Source organism: Arachis hypogaea, chromosome 5 (genome assembly GCF_003086295.3).
Source record: "Arachis hypogaea cultivar Tifrunner chromosome 5, arahy.Tifrunner.gnm2.J5K5, whole genome shotgun sequence".
NCBI lineage: Eukaryota > Viridiplantae > Streptophyta > Magnoliopsida > Fabales > Fabaceae > Arachis > Arachis hypogaea.
In genome coordinates this window covers 28,875,625-28,895,298 of record NC_092040.1, presented here as the reverse complement: position 1 = coordinate 28,895,298, position 19,674 = coordinate 28,875,625, and positions in this window count along the sequence as shown.

Genomic DNA, 19,674 nt, shown 5'->3' with positions numbered 1-19,674 from the left:
TGGCGTTCATACGCCAAGGGATGATCAGACAACTGACAGTGCTGACAGTAATCCCTCTAACAAGGCTTCTTCAACCACTTCTGTAAGGAATAAACCTGCAGCATCTAAGGTTGAAGAATATAAAGCCAAGATGCCTTATCCTCAGAAACTCCGCCAAGCGGAACAGGATAAGCAATTTGCCCGCTTTGCAGACTATCTAAGGACTCTTGAAATAAAGATTCCGTTTGCAGAGGCACTTGAGCAAATACCTTCTTATGCTAAGTTCATGAAAGAAATCTTAAGTCATAAGAAGGATTGGAGAGAAACTGAAAAACTGTTTCTCACTGAAGAATGCAGTGCAGTCATTCTGAAAAGCTTACCAGAAAAGCTTCAAGATCCAGGAAGCTTTATGATACCTTGCACATTAGAAGGTGCCTGCACCAAGACAGCCCTATGTGATCTTGGAGCAAGCATCAATCTAATACCTGCATCTACTATCAGAAAGCTTGGGTTGACTGGAGAAGTCAAACCAACCCGGATATGCCTCCAACTTGCTGATGGCTCCATTAAATATCCATCAGGCATAATAGAGGATATGATTGTCAAGGTTGGGCCATTCGCCTTTCCAACTGACTTTGTGGTGCTGGAAATGGAGGAGCACAAGAGTGCAACTCTCATTCTAGGAAGACCTTTCCTAGCAACTGGACGAACTCTCATTGATGTACAAAAAGGGGAAGTAACCTTGAGAGTCAATGAGGATGAGTTCAAGTTGAATGCTGTAAAAGCTATGCAGCATCCAGACACACCAAATGACTGCATGGGCGCTGACATTATTGACTCTCTGGTAGAAGAGATCAATATGACTGAAAGCCTAGAATCAGAGCTTGAGGACATCTTCAAGGATGCTCAGTGGTGCACGAATTTGTAATCCGCACAACTAACCAGCAAGTGCACTGGGTCGTCCAAGTAATACCTTACGTGAGTAAGGGTCGATCCCACGGAGATTATTGGTTTGAAGCAATCTATGTTTATTTTATTAATCCTAGTCAGGATGCCAATAGGATTAATTCGTTTTAATGATAAGAAGTCAAAGTATTTGGAATAAGGAATTGTTACTTTATTGATGGAGAATATGTTGGAGTTTTGGAGATGCTTTGTCCTTTGACTTCAACTCTTCCTTGAAATCCTTCAACACACGCAAGGCTCCTTCCATGGCAAGCTCTATGTAGGATGTCACCGTTGTCAGTGGCTACTTCCCATCCTCTCAGTGAAAACGTTCCTATGCTCTGTCACAGCACGGCTAATCATTTGTCGGTTCTCAATCAGGTTGGAATAGAATCCATTGATTCTTTTGCGTCTGTCACTAACGCCCAGCCTTCAGGAGTTTGAAGCTCGTCACAGTCATTCAATCCCAGAATACTACTCGGAATACCACAGACAAGGTTTAGACTTTCCGGATTCTCATGAATGCCGCCATCAATCCGGCTTATACCACGAAGATTCTGATTAAGGAATCTAAGAGATATTCATTCAATCTGATGTAGAACGGAGGTGGTTGTCAGGCACACGTTCATGGATTGAGGAAGGTGATGAGTGTCACGGATCATCACTTCCTCCATAATTAAGCGCGAATGAACATCTTAGATAAGAACAAGCGTGTTTGAATGGAAAACAAAGGAATTGTATTAAATCATCGAGACGCTGCAGAGCTCCTCACCCCCAACAATGGAGTTTAGAGACTCATGCCGTCAAAAAGTATGTAATTCAGATCTGAAAATGTCATGAGGTACAAGATAAGTCTCTAAAAGTTGTTTAAATAGTAAACTAGTAACCTAGGTTTACAGAAAATGAGTAAACTAAGATAATTGGTGCAGAAATCCACTTCTGGGGCTCACTTGGTGTGTGCTGGGGCTGAGACTAAAGCTATCCACGAGTAGAGGCCTTTCTTGGCGTTAAACTCCAGGTTATGACGTGTTTTGGGCGTTCAACTCCGGATCATGACGTTTTTCTGGCGTTTAACTCCAGACAGCAGCATAAACTTGGCGTTCAACGCCAAGTTACGTCGTCTATCTTCGCGCAAAGTATGGACTATTATATATTGCTGGAAAGCCCTGGATGTCTACTTTCTAACGCCGTTGAGAGCGCGCCAATTGGACTCCTGTAGCTCCAGAAAATCCATTCCGAGTGCAGGGAGGTCAGGATCCAACAGCATCAGCAGTCCTTTTTCAGCCTAAGTCAGATTTTTGCTCAACTCCCTCAATTTCAGCCAGAAAATACCTGAAATCACAGAAAAATACACACACTCATAGTAAAGTCCAGAAATATGATTTTTGCCTAAAAACTAATATTATTCTACTAAAAACTAACTGAAACATGCTAAGATCTACATGAAATTACTCCCAAAAAGCGTATAAAATATCCGCTCATCACAACACCAAACTTAAACTGTTGCTTGTCCTCAAGCAACTAGATAAATAAAATAGGTTTTAACAGAAATTAAGAAGTAATAATATTTTAGAGTTTTAAATGAAGCTCAGATTCTTATTAGATGAGCGGGGCTTGTAGCTTTTTGTCTCTGAACAGTTTTGGCATCTCCCTGTATCTTTTGAATTTCAGAATGATTGGCATCCTTAGGAACTCAGAATTCAGATAGTATTATTGACTCTCCTAGTGTAGTATGTTGATTCTTGAACACAGTTATTTTATGAGTCTTGGCCGTGGCCCTAAGCACTTTGTTTTCCAGTATTACCACCAGATACATAAATGCCACAGACACATGACTAGGTGAACCTTTTCAGATTGTGACTTAGCTTTGCTAAAGTCCCCAGTTAGAGGTATCCAGAGCTCTTAAGCACACTCTGTTTGCCTTGGATCACGACTTTAACCACTCAGTCTCAAGTTTGTAACTTGAACCTGCATGCCACAAGCACATGGTTAGGGACAGCTTGGTTTAGCCGCTTAGGCCTGGATTTTATTTCCTTGGGCCCTCCTATCCATTGATGCTCAAAGCCTTGGATCCTTTTTACTCTTGCCTAGGGCTCATGGCTTTTTCTATTGCTCCTTCTTCTCTCTCTTTTTTTTTGACTGCTTTTTCTTGCTTCAAGAATCAATTTCATGATTTTTCAGATCATCAATAATATTTTTCGTGTTCCTCATTCTTTCGGGAGCCAATATTCATCAAATTCAAAGTACAAATTATGCACTGTTCAAGCATTCATTCAGAGAACAAAAAGTATTGCCACCACATATAATTAATTATAATTTTTATTATTGAGAACTCGAAAAATATAGATTACTTCTTTATTCTAAAAAAAATCTACTACTTTATTTATGCCTGATGATGATGAGAAAAATAAATTATAGCTTAATTGGAAATAAAATCAAAATAGACACACTAATTACTACTACTCCTATATAACTTCTAAGGTAAATTTCTATAAAAATACTATCACAGAGTTAAAGCTTAAAATTAGAACTTAACAACCTGTATTTTTGGGAAGTGGATGTTCCTCTAGTCTGTGGGGTGCTTGGTCCTTCAAGGAATAGCTTCTGACGCTTTAGTTCCTTCAGTTCACATCCTTGCTCTTCCTGTTCCCTTAGGTTCCATGATCTTGATGAGTTTTGGCTCAGTGATCATGGCAACTCACACCAAACTTAGAGGTTTGCTTGTCCTCAAGCAAAAGAAAGAAAAAGGAGAGGGATAGAGGGAGAGGCAATTTCGAAATCCAGAAGATATGATGAGTTGAAAAAGATTTGAAAAAGATTTGGATTGAAAAAAAAAGATTTGTGTTTATGAATTAAGATATATTTGATACTTTTGAAAAAGGGATTTTAGAAATTAGGATTTTTAGAAAACTAATTTGATTTGAGGGATGACAATTTGAAACATGTTTATGCAAGAAATCATGAATTGAAACATAAAAATTTAGAAAAATTATAAAGAAAAATGAATTTTACCTCCTCCCACCATCCTGGCGTTAAACGCCCAAACGATGCATGTTTTGGGTGTTTAACGCCCAAATGCTGCTTCTCCTGGGCGTTCAACGCCCAGCTGATGCTTCTTTCTGGCGTTGAACGCCAGGAAGTCCTTTGTCACTGGGCGTTTTTCTGAACGCCCAGGATGCTAGCAGACTGGCGTTAAACGCCCAGAAGGTGCTTCTTTCTGGCGTTTAACGCCCAGAAGATGCTCCTTTCTGGCGTTTAACGCCCATATGGCTACCCTTACTGGCGTTAAATGCCCAGTGGGTGCTTCTTTTGGGCGTTTAACGCCCAAAGTGTTTCTTACTGGCTTTCTCATGCCAGTGAGCTTCCAAATTTCCCTGTAACTCTGTGACTTCAACCAATTGCTATTTCACCTTTGAAGATACTTGGACTCATACCTGTAAAGAAAAGAAAATTTATTTTAATTAGTAAATAAACTTTGTAAATGGCTGGGTTGCCTCCCAGCAAGCGCTTCTTTATTGTCTTTAGCTGGACTACCACTGAGCTCTAATCAAGTCTCAGTTTTGAGCAATCTTGCTTGAAGTTGCCTTCAAGATAATGTTTAACTCTCTGTCCATTAACAATGAACTTTTTGTTAGATTCATTATCCTGAAGCTCTACGTATCCATATGGTGACACACTTGTAATTACATATGGACCTCTCCACCGGGATTTTAATTTCCCAGGGAATAATTTGAGCCTAGAATTGAATAGCAGAACTTTCTGCCCTGGCTTAAAGACTCTGGATGACAATTTCTTATCATGCCATCTTTTTGCTTTCTCCTTGTAAATTTTTGCATTCTCGAAAGCATTGAGTCTAAATTCCTCTAGCTCATTTAACTGGAGCAATCGTTTTTCCCCAGCTAACTTGGCATCAAGGTTTAGGAATCTGGTTGCCCAGTAGGCCTTGTGTTCCAGTTCCACTGGCAAGTGACATGCCTTTCCATACACAAGCTGGTATGGAGAGGTCCCTATAGGGGTCTTAAATGCTGTTCTGTATGCCCACAGAGCATCATCCAAGCTTCTTTCCCAATCCTTTCTACGGTTAATTACAGTCCGTTCCAGGATTCTTTTGAGTTCTCTATTTGAGACTTCAGCTTGCCCATTAGTTTGTGGGTGATATGGAGTAGCTACCCTGTGGCTAACTCCATAACGTACCAGAGCAGAGTAAAGCTGTTTATTGCAGAAATGAGTGCCCCCATCACTGATTAATACTCTAGGGATACCAAATCTGCTGAAAATATGTTTCTGGAGGAATTTTAACACTGTTTTAGTGTCATTAATGGGTGTTGCAATAGCCTCCACCCATTTGGATACATAATCCACTGCCACCAGAATATAAGTGTTTGAGTATGATGGTGGGAAAAGACCCATGAAGTCAATACCCCATACATCAAACAACTCAATCTCCAAGATTCCTTGTTGAGGCATGGCATAACTGTGAGGTAGGTTGCCTGATCTTTGGCAACTGTCACAATTAAGCACAAATGCTCTGGAATCTTTATAGAGAGTGGGCCAGTAGAAGCCACTTTGGAGGACTCTTGTGGCTGTTCGCTCACTTCCAAAATGTCCTCCATACTGTGATCCATGGCAGTGCCATAAAATCTTTTGCGCTTCTTCCTTAGGCACACATCTACGGATTACTCCGTCTGCACATCTCTTAAAGAGATATGGTTCATCCCAAAGATAGTACTTTGCATCTGTGATTAATTTCTTTGATTGCACCCTACTGTACTCTTTGGGTATGAATCTCACTGCCTTGTAGTTTGCAATATCTGCAAACCATGGCACTTCCTGGATGGCAAAGAGTTGCTCATCCGGAAAAGTTTCAGAGATTTCAGTGAGAGGGAGGGACACCCCTTCTACTGGCTCTATTCGGGACAAATGATCTGCTACTTGATTCTCTGTCCCTTTTCTGTCTCTTATTTCTATATCAAACTCTTGCAGAAGCAACACCCATCTGATGAGTCTGGGTTTTGAATCCTGCTTTGTGAGTAGATATTTAAGAGCAGCATGATCAGTGTACACAATCACTTTTGATCCTACTAAATAGGACCTGAATTTGTCAATGGCGTAAACCACTGCAAGTAGCTCTTTTTCTGTGGTTGTGTAATTCTTCTGTGCATCATTTAGGACACGGCTAGCATAATAAATGACGTGCAGAAGCTTGTCATGCCTTTGTCCCAGCACTGCACCAATGGCATGGTCACTGGCATCACACATCAATTCAAATGGTAATGTCCAGTCTGGTGCAGAGATGATTGGTGCTGTAACCAATTTAGCCTTCAGAGTCTCAAATGCCTGCAGACACTCTTTATCAAAGATAAATGGCGTGTCAGCTGCTAGCAGGTTGCTCAGAGGTTTGGCGATTTTTGAAAAATCCTTTATAAACCTCCTATAGAATCCTGCATGCCCCAAAAAGCTTCTGATTGCCTTAACATTAGCAGGTGGTGGCAATTTTTCAATTACTTCTACCTTAGCTTGGTCCACCTCTATTCCCTTGTTCGAAATTTTGTGCCCAAGGACTATTCCTTCAGTCACCATAAAGTGACATTTTTCCCAGTTTAAAACCAGGTTAGTCTCTTAGCATCTTTTCAGAACAAGTGCTAAATGGTTAAGGCAGGAGCTGAATGAGTCTCCAAAAACTGAAAAGTCATCCATGAAGACTTCCAGGAATTTTTCCATATCAGAAAATGGAGCATGCACCTCTGAAAGGTTGCAGGTGCATTGCACAGGCCAAATGGCATCCTTCTGTATGCAAATACTCCAGATGGGCATGTGAATGCCGTTTTCTCCTGATCCTGGGGATCTACTGCAATTTGATTATAACCTGAATATCCATCCAAGAAGCAGTAGTATTCATGACCTGCTAGTCTTTCTAGCATCTGGTCTATGAATGGTAAAGGAAAATGATCCTTTCTGGTGGCTGTATTGAGCCTTCTATAATCGATGCACATACGCCACCCTGTAACTGTTCTTGTAGGAACCAGTTCATTTTTTTCATTATGAACCACTGACATCCCTCCTTTCTTAGGGACAACTTGGACAGGGCTCACCCAGGGGCTGTCAGAAATAGGATAAATAATCCCAGCCTCTAGTAATTTAGTGACCTCTTTCTGCACCACTTCTTTCATAGCTGGATTCAGCCGCCTTTGTGGTTGGACCACTGGTTTGGCGTCATCCTCCAGTAAGATCTTGTGCATGCATCTGGCTGGGCTAATGCCCTTAAGATCACTGATGGACCACCCAAGAGCTGTCTTGTGTGTCCTTAGCACTTGAATTAGTGCTTCCTCTTCCTGTGGCTCTAAGGTAGAGCTTATAATTACAGGAAAGGTATCACCTTCTCCCAGAAATGCATATTTCAGGGATGGTGGTAATGGTTTGAGTTCGGGTTTTGGAGGTTTCTCCTCTTCTTGAGGGATTTTCAGAGGTTCTATTATCTTCTCTGATTCCTCTAAATCAGGCTGAACATCTTTAAAGATGTCCTCTAGCTCTGATTCGAGACTCTCAGCCATATTGACCTCTCTTACCAGAGAGTCAATAATATCAACACTCATGCAGTCATTTGGGGTGTCTGGATGTTGCATGGCTTTGACAACATTCAACTTGAACTCCTCCTCATTGACTCTCAAGGTTACTTCCCCTTTTTGGACATCAATGAGGGTTCGGCCAGTTGCTAGGAAAGGTCTTCCTAGAATGAGAGTTGCACTCTTGTGCTCCTCCATTTCCAGCACCACAAAGTCAGTAGGAAAGGCGAATGGCCCAACCTTGACAATCATGTCTTCAATCACTCCTGATGGGTATTTAATGGAGCCATCAGCAAGTTGAAGACATATCCTGGTTGGTTTGATTTCTTCAGTTAAACCAAGCTTTCTGATAGTAGATGCAGGTATTAGGTTGATACTTGCCCCAAGATCACATAAAGCTTGCTTGGTACAAGTACCTTCTAATGTGCATGGTATCATAAAGCTTCCAGGATCTTTAAGCTTCTCAGGTAAGCTTTTCAGAATGACTGCACTGCATTCTTCAGTGAGGTAAACTTTTTCGGTTTCCCTCCAATCCTTCTTATGACTTAAGATCTCTTTCATGAACTTAGCATAAGATGGTATTTGCTCAAGTGCTTCTGCAAACGGAATCTTTATTTCAAGAGTCCTGAGATAGTCTGCAAAGCGGGAAAATTGCTTATCCTGTTCCGCTTGGCGGAGTTTTTGAGGATAAGGCATTTTGGCTTTGTATTCCTCAACCTTAGTTGTTGCAGGTTTATTACCTACAGAAGTGGGTTGGGAAGCCTTTTTAGAAGGGTTGTTATCAGCACTTATTTGTGACTGATCACCCACTGGCATTTGAATGCTAGGGGTAAAAGCTAGAGTGGCGTTAGACGCCATCTCCCCATTTGTTACTGGCGTTTGAACGCCAGAACCATGTTCCCTTTGGGCGTTCAACGCCGGATTCATGCTTGTTTCTGGCGTTGAACGCCAGAAATGAGCATGGTCTGGGCGTTCAACGCCAGCTTTATTCCTCTCTGGGCTCTGACTGTCCTCAGAGGGATTTTGAGTAACCAATTGTTCATTTCTTGGTTTTCTGCTGCTTTGAAGTGAGGTATTTAATGTTTTCCCACTTCTTAATTGAACTGCTTGGCATTCTTCTGCTATTTGTTTTGACAGTTGCTTTTCTATCTGCTTTAATTGCACTTCCATATTCCTGTTTGCCATTCTTGTTTCCTGTAATATTTCCTTGAATTCGGCTAGCTGCTGAGTTAGAAAGTCTAATTGCTGATTAATTTCATTAGCCTGATCCACCGGACTGAGTTCAGCAGTTACTGTTTTAGCTTCTTCTTTCATGGAAGATTCACTGCTTAAATACAGATGCTGATTTCTAGCAACTGTATCAATAAGCTCTTGAGCTTCTTCAATTGTTTTTCTCATATGTATAGATCCACCAGCTGAGTGGTCTAGAGAAATCTGAGCTTTTTCTGTAAGCCCATAGTAGAAGATGTCTAATTGCACCCATTCTGAAAACATTTCAGAGGGGCATTTTCTTAGCATCTCTTTGTATCTCTCCCAGGCATCATAAAGGGATTCATTATCTCCTTGTTTGAAGCCTTGGATGCTTAGCCTTAGCTGTGTCATCCGTTTTGGAGGGAAATAGTGATTCAGGAATTTTTCTGACAGTTGTTTCCATGTTTTTATGCTGTTCTTAGGCTGGTTATTTAACCACCTCTTAGCTTGATCTTTTACAGCAAATGGAAACAGTAATAATCTGTAGACATCCTGATCCACTTCTTTATCATGTACCGTGTCAGCAATTTGTAGGAATTGTGCCAGAAACTCTGTAGGTTCTTCCTGTGGAAGACCAGAATACTGGCAGTTTTGCTGCACCATGATAATGAGCTGAGGATTCAACTCAAAGCTACTAACTCCAATGGAGGGTATACAGATACTACTCCCATATGAAGCAGTAGTGGGGTTAGCATATGACCCCAGAGTCCTCCTGGACTGTTCATTCCCACTTAATTCCATGATGGAATAAAAGAGATGATATGTATGTTGATATTATTTATTTTATAAAAATTTATATTTTTTTATTTTTATTTTTTTTTAAAAATAAAACTAAAAACGAAACAAAAAGAAGAAATTGAAAATATTTTGAAATTGAAATCTGAATTTTTATAGAAAATTTTCGAAAATATAGTTTAAAATTAGTTAGAAAAGATATATTTTTTTGAATTTTGAATTTTATGATGAAAGAGAAAAACACACAAAAGACACAAGACTTAAAATTTTTAGATCCAATGCTCCTTATTTTCGAAAATTTTTGGAGGGAAAACACCAAGGAACACCAAACTTAAAAATTTTAAGATCAGAGCACAAGAAAGACTCAAGAACACCTTGAATATTCACAAGAACACCAAGAACAAAAGAAAGAACACCAAACTTAAAATTTTTAGAAAACCAAGACAAATTTTCGAAAATTATATCAAAATTAACAAGAAAACACCGAACTTAAAGTTTGGCACAGATTAAATCAAGAAAAATTATTTTTGAAAAAGATTTTCAAAAGAACTGGTGCCCAATTGCCAAGAACATAAGCCAACGTTATAACCAACTGAGTTAAAAATGTAATGTATTTTAAAGATGTATTATTTTTGTGGATAAAAGTATAATTTTTGAAAGTTAATGTTTTGAAAAAGCACAAGAAAAATAAGAAAAGACACAAAACAAGAAAAACTCAAGATCAAACAAGAAAAATAACCAAGAACAACTTGAAGATCAATGAAGAACAAATAACACAAGTTCGAAAATTTAAAGAAAAATATCAAATATGCAATTAACACCAAACTTAGAATAAGACACTAAACTCACGAAAAATTAACAATTAATTAAGGAAAATAAATTTTTTTTTGAAAAGAATTTTTTTTGAAAAGAAATTATCCTATCAGAATTTAATGACTCTATAAAAATAAATTATTCCTGATCTAAGAAATAAAATATGCCTTCAATTGTTCAAACTCAATAATCCCCGGCAACGGCGCCAAAAACTTGGTGCACGAATTTGTAATCCGCACAACTAACCAGCAAGTGCACTGGGTCGTCCAAGTAATACCTTACGTGAGTAAGGGTCGATCCCACAGAGATTATTGGTTTGAAGCAATCTATGTTTATTTTATTAATCCTAGTCAGGATGCCAATAGGATTAATTCGTTTTAATGATAAGAAGTCAAAGTATTTCGAATAAGGAATTGTTACTTTATTGATGGAGAATATGTTGGAGTTTTGGAGATGCTTTGTCCTTTGACTTCAACTCTTCCTTGAAATCCTTCAACACACGCAAGGCTCCTTCCATGGCAAGCTCTATGTAGGGTGTCACCGTTGTCAGTGGCTACTTCCCATCCTCTCAGTGAAAACGTTCCTATGCTCTGTCACAGCACGGCTAATCATCTGTCGGTTCTCAATCAGGTTGGAATAGAATCCATTGATTCTTTTGCGTCTGTCACTAACGCCCAGCCTTCAGGAGTTTGAAGCTCGTCACAGTCATTCAATCCCAGAATCCTACTCGGAATACCACAGACAAGGTTTAGACTTTCCGGATTCTCATGAATGCCGCCATCAATCCGGCTTATACCATGAAGATTCTGATTAAGGAATCTAAGAGATATTCATTCAATCTGATGTAGAACGGAGGTGGTTGTCAGGCACACGTTCATGGATTGAGGAAGGTGATGAGTGTCACGGATCATCACTTCCTCCATAATTAAGCGCGAATGAACATCTTAGATAAGAACAAGCGTGTTTGAATGGAAAACAAAGGAATTGTATTAAATCATCGAGACGCTGCAGAGCTCCTCACCCCCAACAATGGAGTTTAGAGACTCATGCCGTCAAAAAGTATGTAATTCAGATCTGAAAATGTCATGAGGTACAAGATAAGTCTCTAAAAGTTGTTTAAATAGTAAACTAGTAACCTAGGTTTACAAAAAATGAGTAAACTAAGATAATTGGTGCAGAAATCCACTTCTGGAGCCCACTTGGTGTGTGCTGGGGCTGAGACTAAAGCTATCCACGATTAGAGGCCTTTCTTGGCGTTAAACTTCAGGTTATGACGTGTTTTGGGCGTTCAACTCCGGATCATGACGTTTTTCTGGCGTTTAACTCCAGACAGCAGCATGAACTTGGCGTTCAACGCCAAGTTACGTCGTCTATCTTCGCACAAAGTATGGACTATTATATATTGCTGGAAAGCCCTGGATGTCTACTTTCCAACGCCGTTGAGAGCGCGCCAATTGGACTCCTGTAGCTCTAGAAAATCCATTCCAAGTGCAGGGAGGTCAGGATCCAACAGCATCAGCAATCCTTTTTCAGCCTAAGTCAGATTTTTGCTCAACTCCCTCAATTTCAGCCAGAAAATACCTGAAATCACAGAAAAATACACACACTCATAGTAAAGTCCAGAAATATGATTTTTGCCTAAAAACTAATATTATTCTACTAAAAACTAACTGAAACATGCTAAGATCTACATGAAATTACTCCCAAAAGGCGTATAAAATATCCGCTCATCACTCAGCCTGATCAAGAAGAATCAGTGGAAACAAGGGAATTTTCGAAATTTCCTCAGGAGGAGGATAAGCCTCCCAAACCTGAACTCAAACCACTACCACCATCCCTGAAGTGCGCATTTCTGGGGGAGGGTGACACTTTTCCAGTGATTATAAGCTCTGCTTTAAATCCACAGGAAGAGGAAGCACTGATTCAAGTGCTAAGGACACACAAGACAGCTCTTGGGTGGTCCATAAGTGATCTCAAGGGCATTATCCCGGCTAGATGCATGCACAAGATCCTATTGGAGGATAATGCCAAACCAGTGGTCCAACCACAGAGGAGGCTAAATCCAGCCATGAAGGAGGTGGTGCAGAAAGAGGTCACTAAATTACTAGAGGCTGGAATTATTTATCCTATTTCTGATAGCCCCTGGGTGAGCCCTGTCCAAGTTGTCCCCAAAAAGGGAGGCATGACAGTGGTTCATAATGAAAAAAATGAACTGGTTCCTACAAGAACAGTCACAGGGTGGCGTATGTGTATTGACTACAGAAGGCTCAATACAGCCACCAGAAAGGATCATTTTCCTTTACCATTCATAGACCAAATGCTAGAAAGACTAGCTGGGCATGACTATTACTGCTTTTTGGATGGCTATTTAGGCTACAACCAAATTGCAGTAGATCCTCAGGACCAAGAGAAAACAGCATTCACCTGCCCTTCTGGCGTGTTTGCCTATAGGAGGATGCCTTTTGGTCTGTGCAATGCACCTGCAACCTTTCAGAGGTGCATGCTCTCTATCTTCTCAGACATGGTAGAGAAATTTCTGGAAGTCTTCATGGATGACTTTTCAGTATATGGAGACTCATTCAGTTCCTGTCTTAATCACCTAGCACTTGTCCTGAAAAGGTGCCAAGAGACTAACCTGGTTTTAAACTGGGAGAAATGTCATTTTATGGTGACTGAAGGAATTGTCCTTGGGCACAAAATTTCAAGCAAGGGAATAGAGGTGGATAAGGCAAAGGTAGAGGTAATTGAAAAATTACCACCACCTGCCAATGTCAAGGCAATCAGAAGCTTTCTGGGGCATGCAGGATTCTACAGAAGGTTCATAAAAGATTTTTCGAAAATTGCAAAACCTTTGAGTAACCTGTTAGCTGCTGACACACCATTTGTGTTTGACACACAATGTCTGCAGGCATTTGAGACCCTGAAAGCTAAGCTGGTCACAGCACCAGTCATCTCTGCACCAGATTGGACATTGCCATTTGAATTAATGTGTGATGCCAGTGACCATGCCATTGGTGCAGTGTTGGGACAGAGGCATAACAAGCTTCTACACGTCATTTATTATGCCAGCCATGTTCTAAATGACGCACAGAAGAATTACACAACCACAGAAAAAGAGTTACTTGCAGTGGTCTATGCCATTGACAAGTTTAGATCCTATCTAGTTGGATCCAAAGTGGTTGTGTACACTGACCATGCTGCTCTTAAATACTTACTCACAAAGCAGGATTCAAAACCCAGGCTTATAAGATGGGTGTTGCTTCTGCAAGAGTTTGATATAGAAATAAGAGATAGAAAAGGGACAGAGAACCAAGTAGCTGATCATCTGTCCCGAATAGAACCAGTAGCTGGGGCGTCCCTCCCTTCTACTGAGATCTCTGAGACTTTCCCAGATGAGCAACTCTTTGCCATTCAGGAAGCTCCATGGTTTGCAGATATTGCAAATTATAAAGCTGTGAGGTTCATACCAAAGGAGTACAGCAACGTGCAAAGAAAGAAATTGATTTCAGATGCCAAGTATTACCTCTGGGATGAACCATATCTCTTTAAGAGATGTGCTGACGGAGTGATCCACAGATGTGTACCCAGAGAAGAAGCACGAAGGATCCTATGGCATTGCCATGGATCACAGTATGGAGGACATTTTGGAAGTGAGCGAACAGCCACTAAAGTCCTCCAATGTGGCTTCTACTGGCCTACTCTCTATAAAGATTTCTGAGAGTTTGTGCGTAACTGTGACAGTTGCCAAAGAGCTGGCAACTTGCCTCATGGATATGCCATGCCTCAACAAGGGATATTAGAGATAGAATTGTTTGATGTATGGGGAATTGACTTCATGGGGCCATTCCCACCATCATACTCAAACACTTACATTCTGGTGGCAGTGGACTATGTATCTAAGTGGGTAGAAGCAATTGCTACACCCACTAATGATACCAAGACCGTGTTGAAATTCCTCCAGAAACACATCTTCAGCAGATTTGGTGTTCCCAGAGTACTAATCAGTGACGGAGGCACTCATTTCTGCAATAGACAGCTATACTCTGCTATGGTTAGATATGGAATTAGCCACAAAGTGGCAACTCCGTATCATCCACAGACAAATGGGCAAGCTGAAGTCTCTAACAGAGAGCTAAAGAGAATCCTGGAATGGACTGTGGTAGCCCGAAGAAAGGATTGGGCATAGAAATGGCATGACAAGAAGTTGTCAACCAGAGTCTTTGAGCCAGGACAAAAAGTCCTGCTCTTCAACTCTAGGCTCAGACTGTTTCCAGGAAAACTTAAATCCCGGTGGAGGGGTCCGTATGTGATTACAGGAGTATCACCATATGGATATGTTGAGCTTCAGGATATTGATTCTGACAAAAAGTTCATTGTTAATGGACAGAGAATCAAGCATTATCTTGAAGGCAATCTTGAGCAGGAATGCTCAAAACTGAGACTTGAATGATTCTCAGTGAAGGTCCAGCTAAAGACAATAAAGAAGCGCTTGCTGGGAGGCAACCCAGTCATTAGGAGGTTATATGTTTTGTTTTTACAGAGGCAAGTATCAAAAATGAAGGAATTCACAGAGTTACAGAAGGATTCAGCTCAAAAAGCAGAGAAAAAGAGCTTACTGGTGAAAAAATGCCAGTAAGGGGCATTTTGGGCGTTAAACGCCAGAATGGGTACCATTCTGGGCGTTTAACGCCAGGAATGGTGCCATTTTGGGCGTTAAACGCCAGAATGGGCACCATTCTGGGCGTTTAACGCCAGGTGTGCAGCATCCTGGGTGTTCAGAAAAACGCCCAGTGATAAAGGATTTCTGGCGTTTAACGCCAGCCAGGGCACCTGGCTGGGCGTTAAACGCCCAAAAGGGGCACCAAATGGGCGTTAAACGCCAGAATGGGTGCCATTCTGGGCGTTTAACGCCAGTAAGATGGGGGGACCACAATTTTGTTTTCAAATCAAATTTTTTCAAACTTTCCTTTTCTTACCCATATTTTTCTACAAAAACACATTTCAATCTCTTATCATTCACTTTCAAATTTTCAAAAATCTAAAATCATTCTTCAAATCTTTTAAATCATTCCCAAATTTTGTTCAAAAACTCACCTTTCTCTCAATTTCTTTCTATATCTTCTCAAATCTCTTTTCAAGAACTCCCCTCCCCACCTTATAAATTCACGTTTGGCTCCCTCTTTCCACCACACCATTCGAATTTCCTCTTCCTCTCTCTCTCTTCTTTCCTTTCTTTTGCTCGAGGACAAGCAAACCTCTAAGTTTGGTGTGCTTTTCCGTGATCACTAAGCCAAGATTCATCAAGATCATGGCTCCTAAGGGAAAACAAACCAATTTAAGAGGAAAGAAAGAGAATAATCCAAAGAATCTTTGGAATCAAGAGAAGTTCTTAACCAAAGAACATGAAGACCATTATCACAAAATAATGGGTCTGAGGTCAGTGATCCCGGAAGTTAAATTTGATGTGAAAGAAGATGAATATCCGGGGATCCAAGAGCAAATTCGAAACAGAGGATGGGAAGTTCTAACCAATCCTGAAATAAAGGTTGGAAGGAACATGGTTTAGGAATTCTACTCAAATCTGTGGCTAACAGATAAGCAGAGAATGACTGGAACTGCTTACCATACCTATAGAACCATGGTCAGAGGGAAAGTTATGTACTTCCATCTGGACAAAATAAGAGAAATCTTCAAACTACCTCAACTGCAAGATGATCCTGATTCCTTTAATAGGAGGATGGTGAGAGCAGATAAAGGGTTGGATCAAGTTCTAGAGGACATATGTCTCCCTGGAACTAAGTGGATAACCAATTCAAAGGGTGTCCCAAACCAACTCAAGAGGGGAGACCTCAAACCAATTGCAAGAGGTTGGCTAGACTTTATTGGGCGTTCCATACTACCCACTAGCAACCGTTCTGAGGTCACCATCAAGAGAGCAGTGATGATTCATTGCATCATGCTTGGAAAAGAAGTGGAGGTTCATCATGTGATTGCTTGTGAAATCTACACAATTGCAAATAAGAATTCCACTGAAGCCAAATTGGCTTACCCAAGCTTGATCTCCTTGCTCTGTAAAGAGGCTGGGGTGAAGATGGGAGTAGATGAGTTCATACCCATTGAACACCCAATCACCAAGAAGTCAATGGAAGGACAAATGCAAGACAACTCTATCAAGAGGAGGGCGCAGGAATTCCTCCATGAATTCCCAAGAATTGACTACTGGACCAGCCTGGAAGCATCTATCACCAAGTTGCAAGAGACTATGGAGCAACTGAAGGAAGAACAGCAGAATCAGAACTGCATGCTCTGCAAATTGCTGAAGGAACAAGAGAAGCAGGGGCGTGAACTCCAAGAGTTGAAATGCCAAAAGCTCTCCTCTCAAGCTGAGGGAGCATCCACTTCTCAAAATCAAGGTTGTTGAGTCCTAACTCTGTGAAAACCTCTATCATTAGGAGCCTATGTTTTTGCGTTTTTTTTCTTTTGTTTTGTTTTCTATTTTTATTTTTTTTTATTTTTAGTCTCATCTTATATTTATCTTTGAGTCTTGTTCTTAATTCATAATTAATAAAATTGAAACTTTATGCCTTAAAGATATGAATGTCCTATGAATCCATCACCTCTCTTAAATGAAAAATGCTTTAATCACAAAAGAACAAGAAGTACAGGATTTCGAAATTTATCCTTGAAACTAGTTGAATTAGTTTGATGTGGTGACAATACTTTTTGTTTTCTGAATGAATGCTTGAACAGTGCATATGTCTTTTGAATTTATTGTTTTGAGAATGTTAAAATTGTTGGCTCTTGAAAGAATGAGGAAAAAAGAGAACTGTTATTGAGGATCTAAAAAATCATTAGATTGATTCTTGAAGTAAGAAAAAGCAGTGGATACAAAAAAAAAATTTCGAAAAAAAAGAGAAAAGAAAAAGAAATAAAGTTGTGATCCAAGGCAACAAGAGTGTGCTTAAGAACCCTGGACACCTCCAATTGGGGACTCTAGCAAAGCTGGGTCACAATCTGAAAAAGGTTCACCCAATTATGTGTCTGTGGCATGTATGTATCCGGTGGTAATACTGGAAGACAGAGTGCTTTGGGCCACAGCCAAGACTCATACACTGGCTATGTTCAAGAATCATTGTACTTAACTAGGAGAATCAATAACACTATCTGAGTTCTGAGTTCTTATAGATGCCAACCATTCTGAACTTCAAAGGATAGAGTGAGATGCCAAAACTGTTCGGAGGCAAAAAGCTACTAGTCCCGCTCATCTAATTGGAGCTATGTTTCCTTGATATTTTGGAGTCTATAGTATATTCTCTTCTTTTTATCCTATTTTGATTTTCAGTTGCTTGGGGACAAGCAACAATTTAAGTTTGGTGTTGTGATGAGCGGATAATTTATACGCTTTTTGGCATTGTTTTTAGTATGTTTTTAGTATGATTTAGTTAGTTTTTAGTATATTTTTATTAGTTTTTAGTTAAAATTCACTTTTCTGGACTTTACTATGAGTTTGTGTGTTTTTCTGTGATTTCAGGTATTTTCTGGCTGAAATTGAGGGATCTGAGCAAAAATCTGATTCAGAGACTGAAAAGGACTGCAGATGCTGTTGGATTCTGACCTCCCTGCACTCGAAGTGGATTTTCTGGAGCTACAGAAGCCCAATTGGCGCGCTCTCAACGGCGTTGGAAAGTAGACATCCTGGGCTTTCCAACAATATATGATAGTCCATACTTTTCCCAAGATTTGATGGCCCAAACCGGCGTGGCAAATCAGCCTCAGAAATTCCAGCGTTTAACGCTGGAACTGGCATAAAACTTGGAGTTAAACGCCCAAACTGGCATAAAAGCTGGCGTTTAACTCCAGAAAAGGTCTCTACACGAAAATGCTTCATTGCTCAGCCCAAGCACACACCAAGTGGACCCAGAAGTGGATTTTTATGTTATTTACTCATTTCTGTATACCCTAGGCTACTAGTTTACTATTAATAGGATCTTTTGACATTGTATCAGTATCTCATGACACTTTACACGTTTTCTTTGTGTATCTTCCACGGCATGAGTCTCTAAACCCCATGGTTGGGGGTGAGGAGCTCTGCTGTGTCTTGATGGATTAATGCAATTACTACTGTTTCTCATTCAATCATGCTTGCTTCCATTCTAAGATAATACTTGTTCTTAACCCGGATGAATGTGATGATCCGTGACAATTATCATCATTCTCAACTATGAACGTGTGCCTGACAACCACCTCCGTTCTACCTTAGATTAAGTAGTTATCTCTTGGATTCTTTAACCGGAATCTTCGTGGTATAAGCTAGAACTGATGGCGGCATTCAAGAGAATCCGGAAGGTCTAAACCTTGTCTGTGGTATTCTGAGTAGGATTCAATGATTGGATGACTGTGACGTGCTTCAAACTCCTAGCAGGCGGGGCGTTAGTGACAGACGCAAAAGAATCATTGGATTCTATTCCGGCCTGACCGAGAACCGACAGATGATTAGCCATGCTGTGACAGAGCATAGGAACATTTTCACTGAGAGGATGGGAGGTAGCCATTGACAACGGTGAAACCCTACATACAGCTTGCCATGGAAGGAGCCTTGCGTGTTTGAAGAAGAAGACAGTAGGAAAGCAGAGATTCAGAAGATGGAGCATCTCCAAAACCTCAACCTATTCTCCATTACTGCAAAACAAGTAATCATTTCATGTTCTTTTGTTCTTTTTCACAATCAATCCTGATAATTTCTGATATCCTGACTAAGATTTACAAGATAACCATAGCTTGCTTCAAGCCGACAATCTCCGTGGGATCGACCCTTGCTCACGCAAGGTATTACTTGGACGACCCAGTGCACTTGCTGGTTAGTTGTGCGGAGTTGCAAAGTGTGATTGCAATTTCGTGCACCACGTACGCAGGCTGGCAAAATTCCTAAGCATCTAATTTTTATGATTCCTCACTTTTGCATGTTATCTTCTTCACTTTTCCATACCATTCTTACCCTATATATCTTGAAACACTTGAATACATATGTCAAGGCACCAAATAGAAGGAATAAGTGAAATAAATCAATTACTTAAAGTCTCAAAAAGTATGTTTTTAATCACTAAGCACAATTAGGAGAAATTCACAAAACCATGCTATATCAGTGAATAAATATAAGATAAGTTGATAAAATCCACTCAATTCAATACAAGATAAACCATAAAATTATGGTTTATCACGCTTCTGCATACGCGAAGAGTGGCTGTGTACGCGGGGTTGGAACAAAAAAAAGGGTCGCTTACGCAAAAACCTGGTCACGTACACGAGTATATTAAGACTCCAAAACCAAACTACTACAACAAAACTCTTTAGAACTTAACTATTTACATCCTATATGACTAAACTTTTA